At 47.3% G+C, this 20,879-nt stretch overlaps 1 protein-coding gene across 6 annotated transcripts in view; it reads left to right on the top strand.

Moving 5' to 3' along the window:
* The window catches only part of LZTS3 (leucine zipper tumor suppressor family member 3), an 83,364-nt gene that overhangs the window by 24,757 nt on the left and 37,728 nt on the right, over positions 1–20,879 (top strand). The window contains exon 1 of one of the 6 annotated variants that reach the window (XM_081207079.1): positions 15,562–15,680. The exons of 3 other annotated variants lie outside the window; for them this stretch is intronic. The gene's annotated coding sequence lies outside the window, so the exon portion shown is untranslated. Of the gene's footprint in view, positions 1–15,561; positions 15,681–15,842; positions 15,862–20,879 lie in introns of those variants that run through there. 2 more of the 6 variants (XM_081207082.1, XM_081207081.1) reach the window with 2 other exon arrangements.

Genomic DNA, 20,879 nt, shown 5'->3' with positions numbered 1-20,879 from the left:
GCTTAGGGAAATCCCCTGCTGGCCCTCATAATATCAGGGGAGCGTTTAAAGCAAAGGTGGCAGCAGTTTTATGGTCTGGAGCCGCTTTCTGAAGCCACGCAGTTCTGGATCCGGCTGCCTGCAAACCACATTTATGCCCCTTTGGGTTCCGCGATGGAATAAAGACGACATTTAAACATGTGCAGCTTGCATGCAAGTCTGCAAGAAGCTGATTTCGGCTTGCAAAGTGGGATTTCCTCTCCTTCCCCCCGCAATCTCATGCTCCCCCAAAATCTGCCCCAGAGGTTTTCCCCAATCCCCTGGGGCAAATTTTGAGAGTGTGCTTAGGACTGCAGGTGAGAGGAGAAGTTTCGTCTGTCGCAAGAAACAGAAGTGCAGTGCTGAAGGTTGCCCTGAAAAAGAAGGAAAACAACCGTTCATTATTCTAAATTTCTTCCAGTGGTACCTCGGTTTTCGGACGTCTCCGTTGCTGAATGTTTCGGTTTTTGGATGCCGAAAACCCGGAAAGAAATGCTTCCGTTTTCTAACGCGCCTCGGAAAACGGCTTCCGATGCGTGTATCTGTTGTTTTTCAAAATTTTCTCTATTGAATTGGCAGACCACCCTTTGCGCCTCGGTTTTCGGATGTTTTGGAAGTTGAACGGTCTTCCGGAACGGATTGTGTTCGAAAACTGAGGTTCCACTGTACCAGGAAAGCTAGGTTGGAGTGAAGGGTACTCACTGAGCATATATTTAATGTTATGTACTGAGTTGAATAGGATCCAAAATGCAGCAGTCTGATTGGTCCTAGAACAATAGGATTCAGAATGCAACAGTCTGATTGGTCCTAGAACAATAGGATCCAGAAAGCAGCAGTCTGATTGGTCCTAGAACAATAGGATTCAGAATGCAGCAGTCTGATTGGTCCTAGAACAATAGGATTCAGAATGCAACAGTCTGATTGGTCCCAGAACAATAGGATCCAGAATGCAGCAGTCTGATTGGTCCTAGAACAATAGGATTCAGAATGCAACTGTCTGATTGGTCCCAGAACAATAGGATCCAGAATGCAGCAGTCTGATTGGTCCTAGAACAATAGGATTCAGAATGCAGCAGTCTGATTGGTCCTAGAACAATAGGATCCAGAATGCAGCAGTCTGATTGGTCCTAGAACAATAGGATTCAGAATGCAGCAGTTTGATTGGTCCTAGAACAATAGGATCCAGAATGCAGCAGTTTGATTGGTCCTAGAACAATAGGATCCAGAATGCAACAGTCTGATTGGTCCTAGAACAATAGGATTCAGAATGCAACAGTCTGATTGGTCCCAGAACAATAGGATTCAGAATGCAGCAGTCTGATTGATCCGCAGGAGCCACCCAATCCAACTCCAGGTGGAAGTGAATCCGCAACCTGATTGGCCACAGGAGAATCCTGGAAATAGCCAATCACGTGGGGCCCATTATGTAAATAATGTATATAAAGCAGACATTTTGGGGGAACTGGCATTCCTCACCACTATGAGCTGAATAAAGAGCATGAAATCCACTCTCGACTCCGAGTATATTTCATTTAGTTTGTAAAATCGTACAAGTCACACCTCTCTAAGCGCCAGGGGTCTTCGAAGGGACTTGGCAGCGTTTAAAACAAACAAACGGAAGCCCAAGAAAGGTTCAGTTTCTTTTGATTCTGGGTTTCTATTGGCGGAATGCATTTTTACTTTTATTTGTGATTTTATGGGTTGTTGTAAACTGCTTCTCAACATCTATCTATATCTTTAAGCCTGGAAAAAATTAAATAAATGAGAAAGTTTACCCTCTCCAGATCTAGGTAAATGTAGAAACATGAGAAAACGAGAGTAACAGAAGTGGACAGGGTCTTGCTTGCTGGTATCATGTTGGGATAAAAAAGGATGTATTATTATTGCAAAAGCGGCTTTTCCTCCCTCTCCTTCACCCGCCAATTGAAAACCGAAACGGGAGCTTCTCCAATGATCTCTTGCAGAGCATTTAAGGACAGCCTTTTTAGCATTTGTTTGTTTGGGGATGATGGGCTGCTGAGCCGCAGAAGCTTTCTGTGTGAGAATTGAAGCCGGGTTTAAGCTGGAAATAGCTGCCAGGAAGTGCAGTGGGGTCACTAATGCTTTGCCAAAAACATTTCTTTTTTGCAATTGTTTGGTGGGTCCTCTCCCCCCCCCCCCTGTTTCCTAACACCCTTTAATATTTCCACTGGTGAACATTCAAAATGGCAAAAAATCCTTCTGTTTGGAACTGTTCTCCTTTTAGTTTTGTTTTTTAATTTGAATTTCATTTTTGCTACAGAAATTACAGGGGGGGGCGCACATCTTTAAAGTTAAATATTACAAATATTATGCCTGAATATATCCTTCCAACTTGACAGCTCAGGGAAGTCACCTAACTTTAAAAAATAATATAAAATCATCTCCTTTCCCAGTTCCCCCCATTCCAAAGCTATTTTCCCCTTGAAAAAGGACTCCCGGAAGTTCCCAGAGGGGACAATTGCTGGGCTCATTGTTAGCCAAAGGAAGCCAAGTCTCATCACCCGACTCGCCTCAGGCTCCAGACATGCAAAGGAACTTCTATTGTACTTTTGGGTGGTGGGTACTTAAGATATATTTGTCTATGCTAATCTTATACCTGAGTCTTGCCCTCCCATGTCTGCTTATGCTAATCTTGTACCAAGGACTTGTCTGGACATGTTTGCCAAGGCTAACCCCTCCCCTTCGAACTGTATTCTGGGATGTGGTGGGAAAGTTTTAACAGTCTTTGTCACCCCATCCTCCGGGTTCAAAATTTGCTCTTTGAACCTATTGCGCAATAAACTTTGGTCTACAGCTATTTGCTCCGGTTGGCTGGACTCCTTCCTTTATTCTGCAAGGACCCGTGGGCTCTGCCCGACGAGCTGGGGGACTGAGCAGCCTCGCACCTAGATTTTTCCCCTAACAATTTTTCATATTACACATATTTGCCGAATACAGTGGTGCCTCGCAAGACGAAAAGAATCCGTTCTGTGATTCTCTTCGTCTAGCGGTTTTTTCGTCTTGCAAAGCATGCCCATTGACGGATTAGTGGATTAGCGCTATTAGCGGCTTTTAGCGGCTTATCTGCTGATCGGATCAGCTGATAAGCGGCTTAGCGGCTTAGAAAAGGGGGGGGGAGGAAAAAAATCCAGCAGGAACTCTCAAGACATTGTCGTCTTGCGAAGCAAGCCCATAGGAAATTCGTTTTGCGAAGCACCTCCAACATGGAAAACTCTTTCGTCTAGCGAGTTTTCCGTCTTGCGAGGCATTCGTCTTGCGGGGCACCACTGTAATAAGGAAACAATCTTTACATCAGTCCGCATTTTCTTCAACTTCCCTCCACTCCTTTCTGCGGTTACTTATTTTATATCTTTTTATTACTGCACATACAATTTAAATCTATTTTTTAACTTTCTGTTACATTCTCTTTTAGTTATGTTACTGCGCCGGTTTATTTCAGCCCTGCTAACGTTTTAAGTTGTCTACAATATGTATTCAAATAATAAATTTTCTCCACTCAATCATAAAGAGTCTCTCATCTTGATTTCTTTTTCCTCCGGTAAGTTTCGCCATTTCTGCATATTCCATCAATTTAAATCTTCTTTTGTTGGAACTGTTTCTTCTTTCCAGCTTTGGGCATATATCATAAGAGCTGCTGTGGTAGCATACATAAGTCATTTTTTCTCTTTTTTCCTCTTCCTTGGGTTCCTCTCCACCAATTATTCCTAAAAGAAAAGTTTCTGGTTTTTAAACATAAGTTATCTTCAGCATTTTTTCCAATTCATTATATATCATTTCCCTGAAAGCTTTTACCACCTTGCATGACCACCACATGTGGAGAAAGGTACCTTCTTTCTCTTTACATTTCCGACGGGTATCAGATTTCGACTTATACATTTTTGCTAATTTACTAGGAGCCAAATACCATCTACATAACATTTTCATAGAGTTTACTTTTATCGCATAGAATGCTTTGAATTTAAAATCTCTCCCATACATCTAAATCAATATTATGTCCTATATCCATCGCCTGTTCTACTTCTTTTAGACTTGGACCGGTTTTCTCTGTTTCTGGGTGAAAAGGCTGTGACTGACTGCCAGGTCACGCCATGAGCTACATGACTGAGTGGGAATTTGAACCCTGATCTCACACTCTAGTCTGTGAGGTCCTAGTCTGACACTCTAGGTCCTAGTCTGACACTCTAACCACTACACCACCCTGCCTTCTTCGAGTACTTCTGCTATGGGGCAGCTCTAAAAATTCAGTAGGTAGATAAATATGGGAAAAGCAAAATGTCAGAGAAGGATCTGAAATATTTTCCTTGAAGCCTTGAATTCATTTTATTCTGGATTTGTTTGATTTGATGTTTTAATGTGCTGCAAACCGCTTTGAGATCTTTTTTTTCTTTAAACTATAAAGCGGTATAGAAATGAAAAGTAATTATAATTACAATAAATTTCTGGACAAAAATAATGGCGGCCAGACATTTCGTTGTGGTGAACGTAACCTAGGGTTAAGGTGCCGTTGGGCGGTTAGCTTATATATCTGAATTTCTGGCGTGCCAAGAAACTGGGATTGGCCAAACCTTGTTTGAAAGAAGAGAGCGAGGAAAGGCTTGTTCATCGCTGTGCATTTTGAACCCGCCATCGGAGGAGAGTTTGCCCCTCGACGGAGGCTGTCGGCATTTTATATAGCGCGTTTCGGCTTCACCTCCTACACACTTCTGAAATGGCAGCTAGCTAGAGGTTTAAAAGTCTCTTGCAAAGTGGTTCTGGAGCGCTGGGAATATGATCTCAGTGTCTACCAGACAGCTCCAGCGAAAAATTATTTACACAGCGGCTCGAGGAGTTGCGGGCTCCTCGGGAGGCAGCTTAGAATGTCAGCTGCCTCCTCCTTTTCTATTTCTGTATTTATTTTCTTGCCAGGATGCTCAGTGCATCCTCAGAAAAGGATGCTAGGATGGGGGGGGGGAGGGATAAAACTCGATTCCATAGAAAAGGAAGCAAGCAATTTCAGTTTCAAGAAAACGGGGTTGATTTGCCAAACCACTCTGCGACCCGTCTCATCCAGCTGCCTCCATTGCATCCATAGCAGTGACTAGAGGGAGGAGCGCAGAGAGATGAAAAGCCGTTGTGCATCTGCAGCCACACAACCGATCGCCTTCGTCTGCCCCAGCTGCAACAAAACATGTCTCTCCTGTATCGTTTTCTACAACCACAGCAGGCGTTGCGAGTTCCAACTGTTTGGCTTCACCCCCAAAGGCACACTCCTCTGTTGTCTCCCGAGACAGAACGATGCCAACAAAGAAGCGGCCGAGGAAGCTGCTCAGGTGCCTGGGGTGGCACGCCCAGGGGCGGGGCAGGCTGCCCATAGGAGTGGGGTGTACTGCAAGGCCTCCAGAGCATAGCTGTCAACTGTCCCTTATTTGGCGGGAAACACCCTTATCCCAGCACCATGTTCCACTGCTGCCCCTTATTGATGATGTCCCTTAAATTTCCCGGGTTTCAAAGGAAGCAGCTCCTCTCCCTCCCTCCCTGCCGGCCAGGGAGGAGGGAGGCTCCAACTGTGTCGCTTGGCTGCGTTGCTCACCCAATAAGGAGTCTAAGAACAACTGGGGGGTGGAGCTTGCATGGCTTGTGCCGATCAAATCGGCCGTGTTGCCTGGGGACTCGCCTTTGCTCAGCGCTTCCCAGCGGAGAGGTGACGGTGGTTTTCCTTGCTGCATCCCCTTTGCCGGGTTGCTGCGCTGTGGAAACCACCGCTTGAGGCTTCGTTTGGCTGCTGGCTGGGCTTTCTGCCTTTGGCTCAGAGGGGCTCAGAAGTTGAACATACCTGTGCTTGGAAAATCCCTTCTTTTGGCTCCTGATCCCTTATTTTCGAGGCTGCTGGTCCCTTATTTTCAAATCTGTAAATTGACAGCTATGCTCCGGAGTCTGCCTGCCTCCTCCCATTCAGCCACCCTACAGCTGGGGGGAGGCAGCGGGCTGACCGTTTGGGGAGCGCGGAGCCTGCACACGCCCCAGCCACTGTGTCTCTCCCAGGAGAGAAATGTGGCTTGGGCGTGCTGCAGGCCCTGCGGTGAGTGCCGCCCGCCATTTTGTCACCCCCCTCAGTGGTGACACCCAGGGTGGCCTGCACTCACCGTACTCCTCCCTTCCTCTGCCCCTGCAAACATCTTTGCCCTGAGACAGAGTACTGCTCCTCCTGGCTCAGTATATTGTCTACCCCAGCGGTTCCCAGCCCTTTTTGGGCCACTGCCTTCTTGGTTCCACAAATTCGCTCCCGGTGGTGCCCCCTACCCTATGAAAAGCAATATTCAGAATAGCAGGTAACATGTCCCGCTAAGGGAGATAGCGACGCGGCGAAATTCAAAACGCTTAATTGCACGTTGGCTCAAAATCCAGTTGAAACTTTTTAGTTCAATTAAATCAAGAGAATGGGGCTGATAACGCCAGTGTCACGGGTTCGATCCCCATATGGGTGCATGTTCCTGCATTGCAGGGAGCTGGACTAGATGATTGATGGGATCTCTTCAATTCTAACAATGTGTTGTTGTTGTTTAGTCGCCTAGTCGTGTCTGACTCTTTGTGACCCCCTGGACCAGAGCACGCCAGGCACTCCTTTCTTCCACTGCCTCCCACAATTTGCAGATCGGTAGCCGTGTTGGTCTGCCATAGTCAAAATAAAAAAAATTCCTTCCAGTAGCACCTTAAAGACCAACTAAGTTAGTTCTTGGTATGAGCTTTCGTGTGCATGCACACTTCTTCAGATACACACTGAAGAAGTGTGCATGCACACGAAAGCTCATACCAAGAACTAACTTAGTTGGTCTTTAAGGTGCTACTGGAAGGAATTTTTTTATTCCCACAATTTGGTCAAACTCATGCTGGTAGCTTTGAGAACACTGTCCTACCATCTCGTCCTCTGTCGTCCCCTTCTCCTTGTGCCCTCCAACTTTCCCGACATCAGGATCTTTTCCAGGGAGTCTTCTCTTCTCATGAGGTGGCCAAAGTCTTGGAGCCTCAGCTTCAGGATCTGTCCTTCCAGTGAGCACTCAGGGCTGATTTCCTTAAGAATGGAGAGGTCTGATCTTCTTGCAGTCCATGGGACTCTCAAGAGTCTCCTCCAGCACCAGAATTCAAAAGCATCAATTCTTCGGCGATCAGCCTTCTTTATGGTCCAGCTCTCACTTCCATACATCACTACTGGGAAAACCATGGCTTTAACTATACGGACCTTTGTTGGCAAGGTGATGTCTCTGCTTTCTAACATTGTAGCCATCCCATAATGTGCCACACTCTGCCAGTTCCCTCCTTTGTCTCCGTGTTGCCCTCCACAAGGAAGAGGAAGATGGAGACGAATCGGTTGGCTCCAGGACCTGTCAATTTCTCTGACTCCTCCTATCATTGGCTCTGGTGCCACCGCTTCTTGACCACCCCGCCTTCCATCCTGTCTGTCCAAATGGGTGTCCCGCCTTCCTTTTGGACTGGCCAGTCACGGGTGGGGTCATGCTTTCCCTGGGCCAATAGCGATCCTCCTTCAACTTCCCGCATGGCGGTCCTCATTCCTGCTCTTTGGATGATGCTACTACCAAGCATTGAGCGAGATGAAGCAAGAGGTCCGTGTTACACACACAAAATGGTACCAGGCTGGAAAAAAATCTGCTTCTGATCCTACAACCCAGGAAATTTTGCTTTGTGTTCCTCTTTCCTCGTTTCCCATATAGCACTTCTCTGGCCTGACCATTTCAGCGCAGTGAATATTATAGGATGGCGAATCTCGCAAGCACAGAAGTGGTTATCCTGGAAATTTTTCCCACAAAAGTAAAAAAAAAATCACTATTTTTGCCTCTGAGGATTTTTTTAAAAAAAGAAAATAATGAGGACTGTATCATACACTTCAGAGAGAATCTTTTTTTTTTGTTGTTGTTCCCGATTGTTCCTCTGGAGATACCAGCTGTAGAATAGTCAAGTGTGTGTTCTGAGAGTGTTATGTAATCTGTTGCCGAGATGAAAAACTGAAAACAAAAACCCATCTTGCCCGTATTACTTCACCTTCTTTGTCGACACGAAATCTTGCTTCTCCATTTGAAGATTCTCCATTTGCAGAGTGGCTTCTTTTGAAGTCACGGATGATCTCGCCCAGGAATAGTGACTAAGAGCGGCTGGATTTTGGCCGTTAGGAAAGAGGTCGTGATATACCATGGAGAACCCGGGGGTGGACCTTTCCAAATCGGACAAAGGATATATATTCAGAGGTGACGCTGCAGTCTATTTGGGATCCAGCACAATGCCCGGTTACATTTTCTTAAACCCCAAAGATCTGCTGCCAATCTCTGTAGGCCAGGGATTGCCAACCCAATGCCCTTGGACTCCTGTAAGCCGTTCAGCACCTCCTGTGATGCCCATGACAGATCTCAGCAAATCATCCCCGGGCAATGCCCTTCCTGCTTAGTTCTGTTTCCACTGGCGCAGCATCTCCTATATTGAACATGGTCCCTTGAGCATGCTCAACTTCTGCTGGGTGCCAGGTCTGCCTACCCAGACTGCCATCCCTTCCGAGCAGGGCATAGGTGCAAAGGGCCTCTCTCTTTGAGTGCCAGGAGCCAGAGTCAGGGGCAAGTCAGCAATAAAACATTCAGTGCCAGTGAAGTTAACTCTTATTCATTTATTTATTTATTTATGTTCCAATACATATATGGAATCTTTACATAATGATACATATAGATTATATTTGTAAATTCACATTTTCACATTTCATTATGTACCAACATTTATCCATTTCTTATTTCTTGCCCTGTGTCTTCCCTCCACCTGTCCTTGTTATTCTTTTGTTAACTTTATTATTGAGATTGTAATTTTGTTTCTTAATAATTAAACATTCGATCTTATATATCTGCTTAGCTTAACTTTGTGAAATCAGTCTATACATATCAATAAATTCATGTTGGAGCATCTTTTGGTCATGTTTTCTTCTACACATTTCCATTCCTGTTTGAGATTTTGATTAGATTGCATTCTAATTGTTGCCGTCATTTTTGCTAATTCGGTCATTTCAGAAAATGTTATGTTGCGAATCTTTCAATGTTGGTACTTCTTCTGACTTACGATTTTTTGCAAGCAATAACCTTGCGGCGGCTGTTGCATATAAAAAGATTCTCTTCATGAAGTTAAGTCTTTGTTCAAAGAAACCAAAACAGCGCAGGCCTAGTGATCACAGCAACTCTTCCCAGTGGGTCTTGCCCCAAGGAGGCAGTTGCAAGGACTGAAGTTCCCCCTCATTCCCACCTCTCTCTAACACTTTCCCTCCAGGTACTTCCTCAGCATCACAAGGCTCCTATGTCTTGTCTCTTTGCTACAACCTCTTCATTCCTCTCCATGTTCTGGAAGACTGGGGGGGGGGGGAGAGAGAAGTTTGTCACAGCAGGAGGGGGAGACCCCCTGGTTTCTTCAGCAGCTTCCCTGATCTCCTCCTCTTGGCCCCTGTCCTCTCCAGCCTCTGCTTCTGACGCTGGGTCTGGTCTTCTCTCTGACACAGACTCCTCCTGCTCACTCAAGCCTGTTGCCTCTTCCACTTCCGACACCTCTTCTTCTCGCTCTGCTCCCTCTTCTCCCTCTGACCACTCATTTTCGTCCCACCACCAGTCCCCTGACTCTGAGCCATCTTCCCTTGGCGGCCCCCCCAGCTGCTGCCTCTGCAGCCAGCCAGTCCATGACATTGACGGAGCAAACGCAACGGTGGCTGGCAGTCAGCGCCTTTGTTTTCGTGTGTTTAGCAGGCACTTGGCGCAGTGGGTCAGTGCATCTGGCTGCGATCCTGAAGGTTGGTGGTTCTAGCCCACCCAGGGACGGCTGTGTGGAGGATTCCTGCACTTTTGATGCAATGTCGTCTATTTATTACTATTAGATGTCACAGAGAACAACAACTACCAGACTTTTAGAAGACATCTGAAGGCAGCCCTGTTTAGGGAAGCTTTTAACGTTTGATGCATTACTGTGTTTTGATATTTTGTTGGGGGCCACCCAGAGTGGCTGGGGAGGCCCAGCCAGATGGGCGGGGTATTAATAACAGCAACAACAACAACAACAACCTCCCTGGAAGCAAATTGGAATGGACGCTCAATAAACACAGATTTTCTAGAAGTGTTCAGAGTCCGGGATCAACCAGGAATAAATGGTTTTCCCCATTGCTTGCTCCCTGTGACCCCTCATTGCTTCTGGTGTCTCTTTGAGCTCCTGTGTTCTTCCTTATCTTCTGGAGATGGCTTTGTGACACTGATGCACTCTCTCTCTCTCATATCATGCATTTTGCATTACTGGCCATATTTCCATTGCCCTTTGTCAGGGAACTGCCTTCAGCTCAGAGGCGAGAGGTGGAAGGGCAGTTGTGTTACAGGGAGCCTCTGGCAAGGAGGAAAGCCCTGCCTCCAGTTGGGAGGGGCTGCAGGGACCAGGAGATGCTAGGGAGAGCCCCCACACTGAGCCTGAGCAAACCGGAGAGGAGGGAAGTACCCCTTTGCCAGCACCCACTCTGTGCAGGAGCTTTGGGTACAGAGAGGGGAGGAGAAGGATGGGGGTCACATGACTGTTATGCTGGGGGAGGTACAAGGACTTACCTGTTTGCTCTCGAGCAACCACACCACCACCACCATCCCGATGCTCATGCTCATCCCTTCCCCTTTATTCCCCTTTCTTCTTTGGGGCATGTCAGCCGCACTTGGATTCTTTCGAAAGTGCCTGCACATTTCTTCTGCTGGATTTAATACATTGCATGGTGATGTATGGAAGTGAGAGCTGGACCATAAAGAAAGCTGATTGCCAGAATTGATGCTTTTGAATTATGGTGCTGGAGGAGACTCTTGAGAGTCCCATGGACTGCAAGAGGATCAAAACTCCCCATTCTGAAGGAAATCAGCCCTGAGTGCTCACTGGAAGGACAGATCCTGAAGCTGAGGCTCCAATACTTTGGCCACCTCATGAGAAGAGAAGACTCCCTGGAAAAGACCCTGATGTTGGGGAAGATGGAGGGCACAAGGAGAAGGGGACGACAGAGGACGAGATGGTTGGATAGTGTTCATGAAGCTACCAGCATGAGTCTGACCAAACTGCGGGAGGGAGTGGAAGACAGGAGTGCCTGGTGTGCTCTGGTCCATGTGGTCACAAAGAGTTGGACACGACTAAACAACAACAACAACATGGTGGGGGGCTTTTTTGTTTTTAAATTAACCAAAACTCAGTTTTAAAGCAAACTTTGATCTGTGGTGTTGACTTTTTTTCTTAATTTTTAAAAATAACTTTTGTTCTCTTTTTAAAAAAAAATATCTATTTAATTTATTTATTTACTTTAAAAATGCCCCCGGATTTATTGAAAAAAAATCTGGTAACTCTGTGGTGTTTTGTGGAGTGTCTTTGTGCATTATTTTACGTTGCTAGTAACAGCAAAACTTCTACGTTTTAAATGCCTCCTCCCTCCTAGTGAGTCGCTGACGACTTCTTTTTTTAAGCAGAAGAAAAGCACAAAGCATACAAGGAGATAAATCCAGTTGCTCCGTGGCTTGTGAACTTGTAGTGTTGAGTGTACGGTGTCTGCAGAATTTTAAATTTTAAAATGAAAATTGCTCAATTGAAAGAGCAAAGAAGTTTGGGCAGCTCCAAGGTGCCGTTACTACGTTCGCTCCCCTGACTTCAGGTTGCAGGATGTTTCGGAAGTCGGCCGGGTCGTTTGGAAGTCTGGGCGTACAAGCCCCCCATTCTCATATGAAACTTCTTTTATACAATGGGTTCCTTCTAGGCTTGTTGCTGTTTTCCAGAACTCCACTGCAAATTTCAGAGAAGTGCGAATTTTGAAGGACCCAGCTAAGTTTCTGTTTGTGTGTGTGTGTGTGTGTTGCTTCTGTGATTGCAAACGCAGCCAGATCTCTTGCTCATCCCTGCCCTTAGATGACCGTAATCGACTCTGCCCTACATTGGCACCCTGCAAGGGAAAATTAGCAGGAGAGGACAAGTGCTCTCGCAAGGAAGCTTATCTGCTGATACTGATCATCTCACCAGGGAGCTGCAAGCTTCTTAGGGATGCCAGAGTTTTTCTGGACACCATTGGAAAGCCATCAGTGTACATGCGTTCCATCCCTTGTGTAAAAACGAAGGCGCAAAGCCCGGAATAGGGCTGCAACGTTGAATGTGCTAATGGTTAGATCAGGGGTTGTCAACCTGGTCCCAACCGCCCACTAGTGGGCATTTCAGGATTCTAGGGGGGCGGTTAAGGGTTCTACGGCACAAGTTGAATCCTCCTTCCGTCGAGCACTGGTGGGCGGTAAGGAAATTTTACCATGAAGAAAGATGCATTAGTGGGCGGTAGGTATAAAAAGGTTGACTACCCCTGGGTTAGATTGACGCCAGGGCTGGGTGACTCTGTCAGTTTTGGTTTCTCTGTATCACAATTTTCTAGTCTTAAATTTAGTTCTCCACATTTCCACATCACTGTGGATTTTTATTTTTATTTTTTAAAAAAGACATTCACCAGCAAATTTATCCCAATATACACGTTGCCGTGCAACTTTTCTTCAGACCTCCGGAACAAATTAAGTACTTAACCCGAGGTACCACTGTATATTTATTAAGCAATATATAAAGGACAAAGCAACCAAAGCATTCTCTCACATCTCCAAGAGAGAGAGAGAGAGAGAGAGAGAATACAAAAGTACAGTACAGCGGAAGAGATAAGACTGACTTCTGTTCTCAGACTTTCAAAGCCTAGAAAGTACAGTGGTACCTCGGGTTAAGAACTTAATTCGTTCCGGAGGTCCGTTCTTAACCTGAAACTGTTCTTAACCTGAAGCACCACTTTAGCTAATGGGGCCTCCTGCTGCTGCTGCGCCGCTGGAGCATGATTTCTGTTCTCATCCTGAAGCAAAGTTCTTAACCCGCGGTACTATTTCTGGGTTAGCGGAGTCTGTAACCTGAAGCGTCTGTAACCTGAAGTGTGTGCAACCCAAAGTACCACTGTAAACACAGACATGTGGTGTAACAATCACACATCCAGCAACGGAGGAGTGAAATGCTAACAGAGACCCCCTGGCTTCTTCAGCAGCCTGGCTCATCTCTGCCTCTTGGGCCCCTTCCTCTCCTGCCTCTGCTTCTGCACTGCTCTCTGCTACAGACTCTCCCCGCTCACTAAGCCCTGTTGCCTCTTCAGCTTCCGACTGCTCCTCCTCCCGGTCTACTCCCTCTTCTCCCTCTGACCGCTCGTTGTCACCCCACCACCAATCCCTGGGCTCTGACCCTTCTTCCCTTGGGGGTTCCTCAGCTGGTGCCTCCCAGCACTGTGTGATCGATGGCTGATAGTGGATGCCTTGATTTCTGTATTTTTGGCACCATGGGTCCGTGCATCTGGCTGTTACCCAGAAGGTGGTTCAAACCCATCCAGGGATGGCTGTGGGCAGGATTCCTGCATTTCAGGGGTTGGACTTGATGGCCCTTGGGGTTCCCTTCCAACTCTACAAATCTATGATTCTACTATTTCCTGGACTGTTGGAGTTCAGAGTTTCTTGCGTTTGCAAGAAAATTTGAAAGCAGGCTGTTTTGGTTCCCACCTCCCTCTGCAAATGCCTGCAATTTCACATGGTCTGCAGCCGGCAGCATTAAATTATTCACAGCCTAGGGATCTGTATTCGAAAAGCGCACCTGCGCGTGTTGACCGCTGCAGGCTTTCCTAACAGTTGCACACTTGCCGAAAACTTATGCAGTGCGTAAAAGGGCACAAGGTGTTCTGTTTCCAAACGGCGGGAAAATGGGCTTGTGGCGGAACGCCCGTCCTGTGGGGAGTCTTAAAATGGGCACCCGGACTCTGGCGCTCTGGTACGAAATTAAGCCTGGAGACCCGAGTCCTCCAGCGGGTAACTTTTGGTTAACTGCGGGCTGCCGGTGGATGCCGACATTGACCTAGTTTCCGCGGGTGATCAAAAGATTGCCTCCTGCCCAAGTTTAATAGGTCAGCTGGTCTCCCTGGTGCAGGGAAGCCCTTTCCAAAAGGAGAAAGCCCGTTGTTTCTTGCATCAAGTGCTGTGTGCCCAAGTTTTGTTGTTGTTTAGTTGTTTAGTTGTGTTCAAGTCTTCGTGACCCCCTGGACCAGAGCACGCCAGGCACTCCTGTCTTCCACTGCCTCCTGCAGTTTGGTCAAACTCATGCTGGTAGCTTCGAGAACACTGTCCAACCATCTCGTCCTCTGTCGTCCCCTTCTCCTTGTGCCCTCCATCTTTCCCAACATCAGGGTTTTTTCCAAGGAGTCTTCTCTTCTCATGAGGTGGCCAAAGTATTGGAGCCTCAGCTTCAGGATCTGTCCTTCCAGTGAGCACTCAGGGCTGATTTCCTTAAGAATGGAGAGATCTGATCTTCTTGCAGTCCATGGGACTCTCAAGAGTCTCCTCCAGCACCAGAATTCAAAAGCATCCATTCTTCGGTGATGTTAGCATTTCACGCCTTCTTTATGGTCCAGCTCTCACTTCCATACATCACTACTGGGAAAACCATAGCTTTAACTATATGGACCTTTGTTGGCAAGGTGATGTCTCTGCTTTTTAAGATGCTGTCTAGGTTTGTCATTGCTTTTCTTTGTGTCTTATAGCTGAGAACAAAAAAACAAAATGTTTTTATTGGGGTCATCTAGTCCAATGCGAAATTTTTCACTCAGCTCGTGGCTTGAACGACCCTGGAAAATGAAGCGTCTTCTGCTCTACCAGTCGAGCTATCCCAGCCAAAAGAAAGAAAGAAAAATAAATTCCAGGAGGTTTGCCTCTGTTCTCACCGAACTCAGTTTCAGCAGTTTTCATTTCATTTCACTTTTAATTTGTATAACTCCTTTCTATATTATTGTACACAAGGCAGTTTGCAAGCTGAAGAAATAAAAAAATGGACAGCAAAGATCACACAATGTGATCCAGTACAAAAAGTCATAATAAAAACAATTTATATCAAATAAAGCAATATTCAGTAATTGATTAGAGTCTAATAGTAAGCAGCAAAGTTAAATATCAGCAAATAATAATTAAACTGTTTACGCTTAATCATTACAATAAGGAATAACTGAACGATAATCAATAAAAATAATGGAAAGTCATGCATAAAATACCACCAAACGTACAAAACCACATCAAAGGATCAAACTGAAAAACAAGAACACACAATAATTATATAATTATTTTTTTTAAAAAAATATCCCTGAACGCCTCTTCTTTCTTCCCAGCTGCTTTTGCTGTTCTCAAAGTTGGTAGAGCCTGCGACTCTTAATCTCAGAGTTGTGGGTTCGAGAACCAACGTTGGACAAAAAATAATAATCCTGCATTTCAAGGGGTTGGACTAGATGACCCTTGTGGACCCTCACAGCTCCATAATTCTACGATTCTGTTCCTAAAGTTTACTAAGGCAGGTCAGGGCAAGCTGCCGTCTCGCCTGGGAAGAGTTAATGGAACTTGGCAGGCGAGCGCTTCCTGGTATCGGCCAATCGGAGGGAACAAAGGTTGGCAACAGGTGATGGGTTTGTTTGCGGCAGGTATTAATTTTAGTTTTTTCTCCAGAAGTCCCTGCAGGCGAGGAAGCAGCTTAGAGCCCAGCGAGGGCCAGGATCCGCAGGGAGCATGGGAGCAAGCCTCTCCTGGAGCGTGGAGGTAAATGACCTGAGGAATTCCTGGTTTTAAAAAGGACTCCTTTAAAAAAAAGAAAAGAAGGAAACTTTGCTTCCCGCCCACCTCCCTTTGCAGGGTAACCTGAAACTCCCCTCTTTTGAATAAGGCAGGACCTGAGAAGCCAGCTCTGTCCTTGCTGGCTGACGAAGGAGGCGCCAGACAGGTGGGTTTCTGTCCGCAGGTGCAGAGCAGATATTCTGTTGCTGCTGCATTAGAATTTGAGCTGGAATCTCTGACCCTTTCCCTTCCTTTCCCCACTGGAATTGCGTTTTTTGCGGTTTGTTTCCAAGCCCCTCCACCGATAGGTTTGGAGCGCGGAGGGGGAAATCACAGACACAGTGGCCCTCGAGATATCTCCGTCTGGCCCCCGGGGACTCTCCCCAGGTCATACGCCCCCTCCTGAGCAGCAGCCCTTTTACCAACTATGCTTTGCACCCTCCTCGATTCATGGAATCAGAAGGGGTCACGCGGGTCGTCTAGCCCAACCCCCTGCAATGCAGGAATCTTTTGCCCAACGTGGGGCTCGAACCCGTGAACCTGAAATTAAGAGTCTCAGGCTCTGCCGACTGAGTTTTTTGCCTGTCTGGAATGTGGCAATGCCTTTTGCTTGCTTGGATAGAGGACAGAGGGCTGGGGGTGAGTGAAGGTGTAGCAACAAACCTAGTGTACGGTGGCGAAATTCGCACCCGCTACTTGCCCGCATTTTTTCTCTGGCAGCTCCCACTGCTGGAACGTGGCCCCCAGAAGGTTGCTAAGAATGGGAAGTGGCCCTTGAGCTGGAAAAGTGTTCCTGTCCCAGTTTTAGAAAACCAGGATCATGTTGCTTTGACATCTGTAAGCTGCTTCCAGCAGCCCTTTCGTGGGGGGGGGGGGGAGAAATACTTTTTAAAAATGTAATAATAAATACAAGTCGTCGCCAGGGCTGTCTGCCCTGATCTGCTGCTTTTCCTGCAGAAAATCTCACCCGCCTCCTTTTTGCACCCAGAGGTGCTGTTTGCAGCAAATGTGTTTGAGAAGTTTGCACCTCCTCTTGAGTAAATGGCTTTGCACAATGTCTCCTCGCTCATCTAACACTCTGCTTTTCATTCCTTTGCTCAGAGCAGATTGCAGGGCTGGACTTTGCCCGCTCGGCATCTAATAAGGCCGGGTTTGAGTTCTGGCAGGGGTGATATAGCCTCTGCCTTGTGAGTAGGGCTGCCGGGTTTGTTCTTCCGCAGAACTCCCAGGTCTTTGAAAACTGCATGGCAGGTTTGGACTGAGCGAGCGAAGCGGTTGCTGTCATGGTGTGCCTGTTGTCCTGCCTAACCTCTGCTTGTTGTGGAGCAGTTAAAGGCATGGGAGCTCTGCTTCCCCTGAGAAGCTGGCAACCCAACCCTCCCATTTGTGAGAATTGGGGTCTGAGAATCAGGGGACACCCCCCCTTAAACTTTGCCTGCATGCTAGCACAAGCAAATTGTCGAGAGCTGCCACTGACACAGTTGTTGGCAGATTCACACATACACACTTCACCAGTGTTAGTTCCAACGCTTGAGACTGCGCCTTAGTTGCGGGGGCAGTTCTCTTTAGATTGTGGCATGTGTTTGGCCCAAGCTGCACACCTGTTAAGTTTGGGCCTGGATTCCCTTAAAAGCTGCTGGAAAGATCTGTTTCGATTTCCGAAGGCAGAAAAATTTTAAAGGGACTTGATGGGGCTCTGTGTTCAAGAGACTGCCTTTGAAAAGTGTTCAGAAACATTAGCTAGTCCAGAGCATGGTGGCAACTGGAATTGGCTGCACCCGTTTTTCAAAGGGTTATACTGGCTTCAATTTAGCTTTCAAGATTCGGTATTTAAATCCCAGTACAGCCTGGGACCAGGATACCTGTACAGGGATGTTTCTAATGATTGATGTTTTACTCTGTTTGGTGTTTTAATTTGTTGGAAGCCGCCCAGAGTGGCTGAGGTAACCCTGTCAGATTCATCAGGGTTCAACTTATATCCTTACGTTCCTATTTTAGGAGACTGGTTTATTTTGATTTTTAAGGACCCTTAGACAACCCTTTGCAGATCAACCTGCAGTTTTTGAGGAGGGGGAGTGTATTTGCAGTTCTGTATGGTTACGTCGTGAGCATGGAATTGGGCTATTTGAGGGGCATCGCTTGTCTGAAAGGGTGGGTGGTTCTGGGGACAAAACTGCTTCTGTGGCTTTGGAGTGGAATAATTGGTCAGCTGTGCTTATACCCCATAGAATACCTTTGCTTAGAAGGAGAGCTATTCCCAGGGGGTATGGTGCAACGAGATGAACAATTGCATCAGGAGCAATGATGGGTTGTGTACAAAACAGAGGAAAGGTATTTTTGCTACTGAGCAGAATAGATGCTCATGGGGTCTGCAGAACAACCAAGGTTCGACTTCACTCCCCAGATCCTCACAGTGTCCCTGTTTTCCAGGGACAGTCCTGGATTTCCAGAAGTCATCTTGGTTTCTGATTTGATTCCGGAATGTCCTGCTTTTCCTTCTTGTTGTTGTTGTTTAGTCATTTAGTTGTGTCCGCCTCTTTGTGACCCCCTGGACCAGAGCACGCCAGGCACTCCTGTCTTCCACTGCCTCCCACTGTTTGGTCAAACTCATGCTGGTAGCTTCAAGAACACTGTCCCACCATCTCATCCTCTGTCGTCCCCTTCTCCTTGTGCCCTCCCTCTTTCCCAACATCAGGGTCTTTTCCAGGGAGCCTTCTCTTCTCAAAGTCTTGGAGCCTCAGCTTCAGGATCTGTCCTTCCAGTGAGCACTCAGGGCTGATTTCCTTCAGAATGGATCGGTTTGATCTTCCTGCAGTCCATGGGACTCTCAAGAGTCTCCTCCAGCACCATAATTCAAAAGCATCAATTCTTCGGCAATCAGCCTTCTTTATGGTCCAGCTCTCACTTCCATACATCACTACTGGGAAAACCATACCTTTTACTATATGGACCTTTGTTGGCAAGGTGATGTCTCTGCTTTTTAAGATGCTTAAGTTTGTCATTGCTTTTCTCCCAAGAAGCAGGCGTCTTTTAATTTCGTGACTGCTGTCACCATCTGCAGTGATCATGGAGCCCAAGAAAGTAAAATCTCTCACTGCTTTTCCTTAGGATGCCCCTATCTTCATCAGAGAAATGTTGGAGGGGATGTCTTTATTTTCACTTGAGAAATGTTGGAGGGTATGCAATCCTTGGTAGCTTCGGTTGGAAGGATTAGAGAATGACCTCCATGAGACCCCGGGGAATTGCTGCCAGTCCGAGTAGGCAAGACTGGATCCAGTAGGGACTGGTGCCCATTGCAACTGGTGGGCAAGGAGTCCAATAGAAGTTGAAGCCAGACCCATTGGCGGGCAGAGACACCCCTTGCCTGGCGTCACAAAGGTGGGGGCGGACTGAGGTTCCTGGGGCAGCAAGCAGTTCAGCCTAATGGACCAGCCTCCATGGATAGGATTAGAATCAGGAGTGGGGAAACTTTGGCCCTCCAGATGATGAAAGCCCTTTCCGCGCCTGCAGCGGAGAGGGTGTTGCGGGCAGGACCCTCCCACATTCGCGGGGGCTTCCCTTGCCCCCGCGAGACTTGGGGAAATCCCCGGGCGTGCCTGTAACCCAGCCCGCCAATCGGCGGGCGGGGGAGGCATGGCCCTGGCTATTTAGGGCCAGGCACGCTCGGGGACCGCCCTCTTTTCCCCCTCGCCCAGCTGACAAGCGGTTTTCCCATCCCACCCACCCTTAGGTTAGCTAGACTTGGCCTTGCTATGGACTCCGGTTGGTCGCCGCAAGGGGCCTGGTAGGAATTTTTCCAAGTTCGCGCAATTTTCTGCCTTTTGGTTTTTCCGCCTACCTCGTAGCAATCGTCACAACTTTCTTGGTATTGGCGGTTAGGCATTGGCATGGGGCAATTGTTAGGCAAATGGAGGGGGGAAGGAAGCGCCATCACCTTCCCCCAATGTGAAGGGGTAGTCCGGTAGGGGACTCCGGGGGGGCGTTGCCTTGTCCGAAGCCTGGTGAGGTAGGGCCTCCGGCACGCCCCCGAGTGGTGACACCCGTGGGATCCTAGTTGGCGTACTTCAACAGGACTCCCGCGGTTTGTGTTCAACCCTTCCCGGTCACCATGCCGGGTAGTCAATAGGAGCCAATGCCTAAGGCCAATACCTTCAATTTCCGTAATCAATAAAGTTGTGGCCTTTTATGCCCATTAACCTTATATCATTGTGTCCGTGTCTTCATTTCATTGGGGGAGGAAACTTGCCACGCAACTACAACTCCCATTCATCTTGGGAGCCTGGCTTGCTGGGGCTGAGGTGAGCAAATAACCTGACCAGCCATAGTGGCAGTTTTCTGTGTTTCTAAATCCACCATCGTTTACCATCTCAGGGATGGCCCAGAGCTCAGCAGCAGAGGCACACGCTCTCATAAAATCCCAGCTTCAAACCCAAGCCTCCCCAGATGAGCAAAAAAAGATCTCAAGAAGCAGGATATTTGCAAGAGACTTTGGCTGGCGAGATTTCTCGCAGGGCTGGGCTGGAACTGCCAGGCCGTTAAGGCAGCTTTGCATTTATGCAAATAGATGTGTACGGCGCCGATATTCAAGAGATTGTGCCGCACTCCTTGGCTTTCATTTGCAAAATTCTGCCAGAAGCCTGATTTGCATGGTAAAATAAGGACACGAATGCCGACTTGCTCAGTTTGCATAACGGGTTCAGGTTGCAGGCTGCGATTTTAATAATAATAATAATAATAATAATAATAATAATAATAATAATAAATAGTTGCTTGGTTTATTTATCTTTCTTTTATACCCTGAAAATGCAGAAATCTCTGAACATAATAACCAGGTATAAAGGTAAAGGGACCCCTGACTGTTAGGTCCAGTCGTGGCCGACTCTGGGGTTGCGGCGCTCATCTCGCTTTATTGGCCGAGGGAGCCGGCGTACAGTCATGTGACCAGCATGACTAAGCCGCTTCTGGCAAACCAGAGCAGTGCACGGAAATGCCGTTCACCTTCCCGCTGGAGTGGTACCTATTTATCTACTTGCACTTTGACGTGCTTTCGGACTGCTAGGTTGGCAGGAGCAGGGACCGAGCAACGGGAGCTCACCCCATCACGGGGATTCGAACTGCCGACCTTCTGATCGGCAAGTCCTAGCCTCTGTGGTTTAACCCACAGCGCCACCGCATCCCTGTAAG

This window comes from Podarcis bocagei (genome assembly GCF_964188305.1).
Source record: "Podarcis bocagei genome assembly, chromosome: 9".
In the NCBI taxonomy this organism is placed as follows: Eukaryota; Metazoa; Chordata; class Lepidosauria; order Squamata; family Lacertidae; genus Podarcis; species Podarcis bocagei.
The sequence above is the reverse complement of the archived record's forward strand: the minus strand, read 5'-3'. Positions and strand labels throughout refer to the sequence as shown.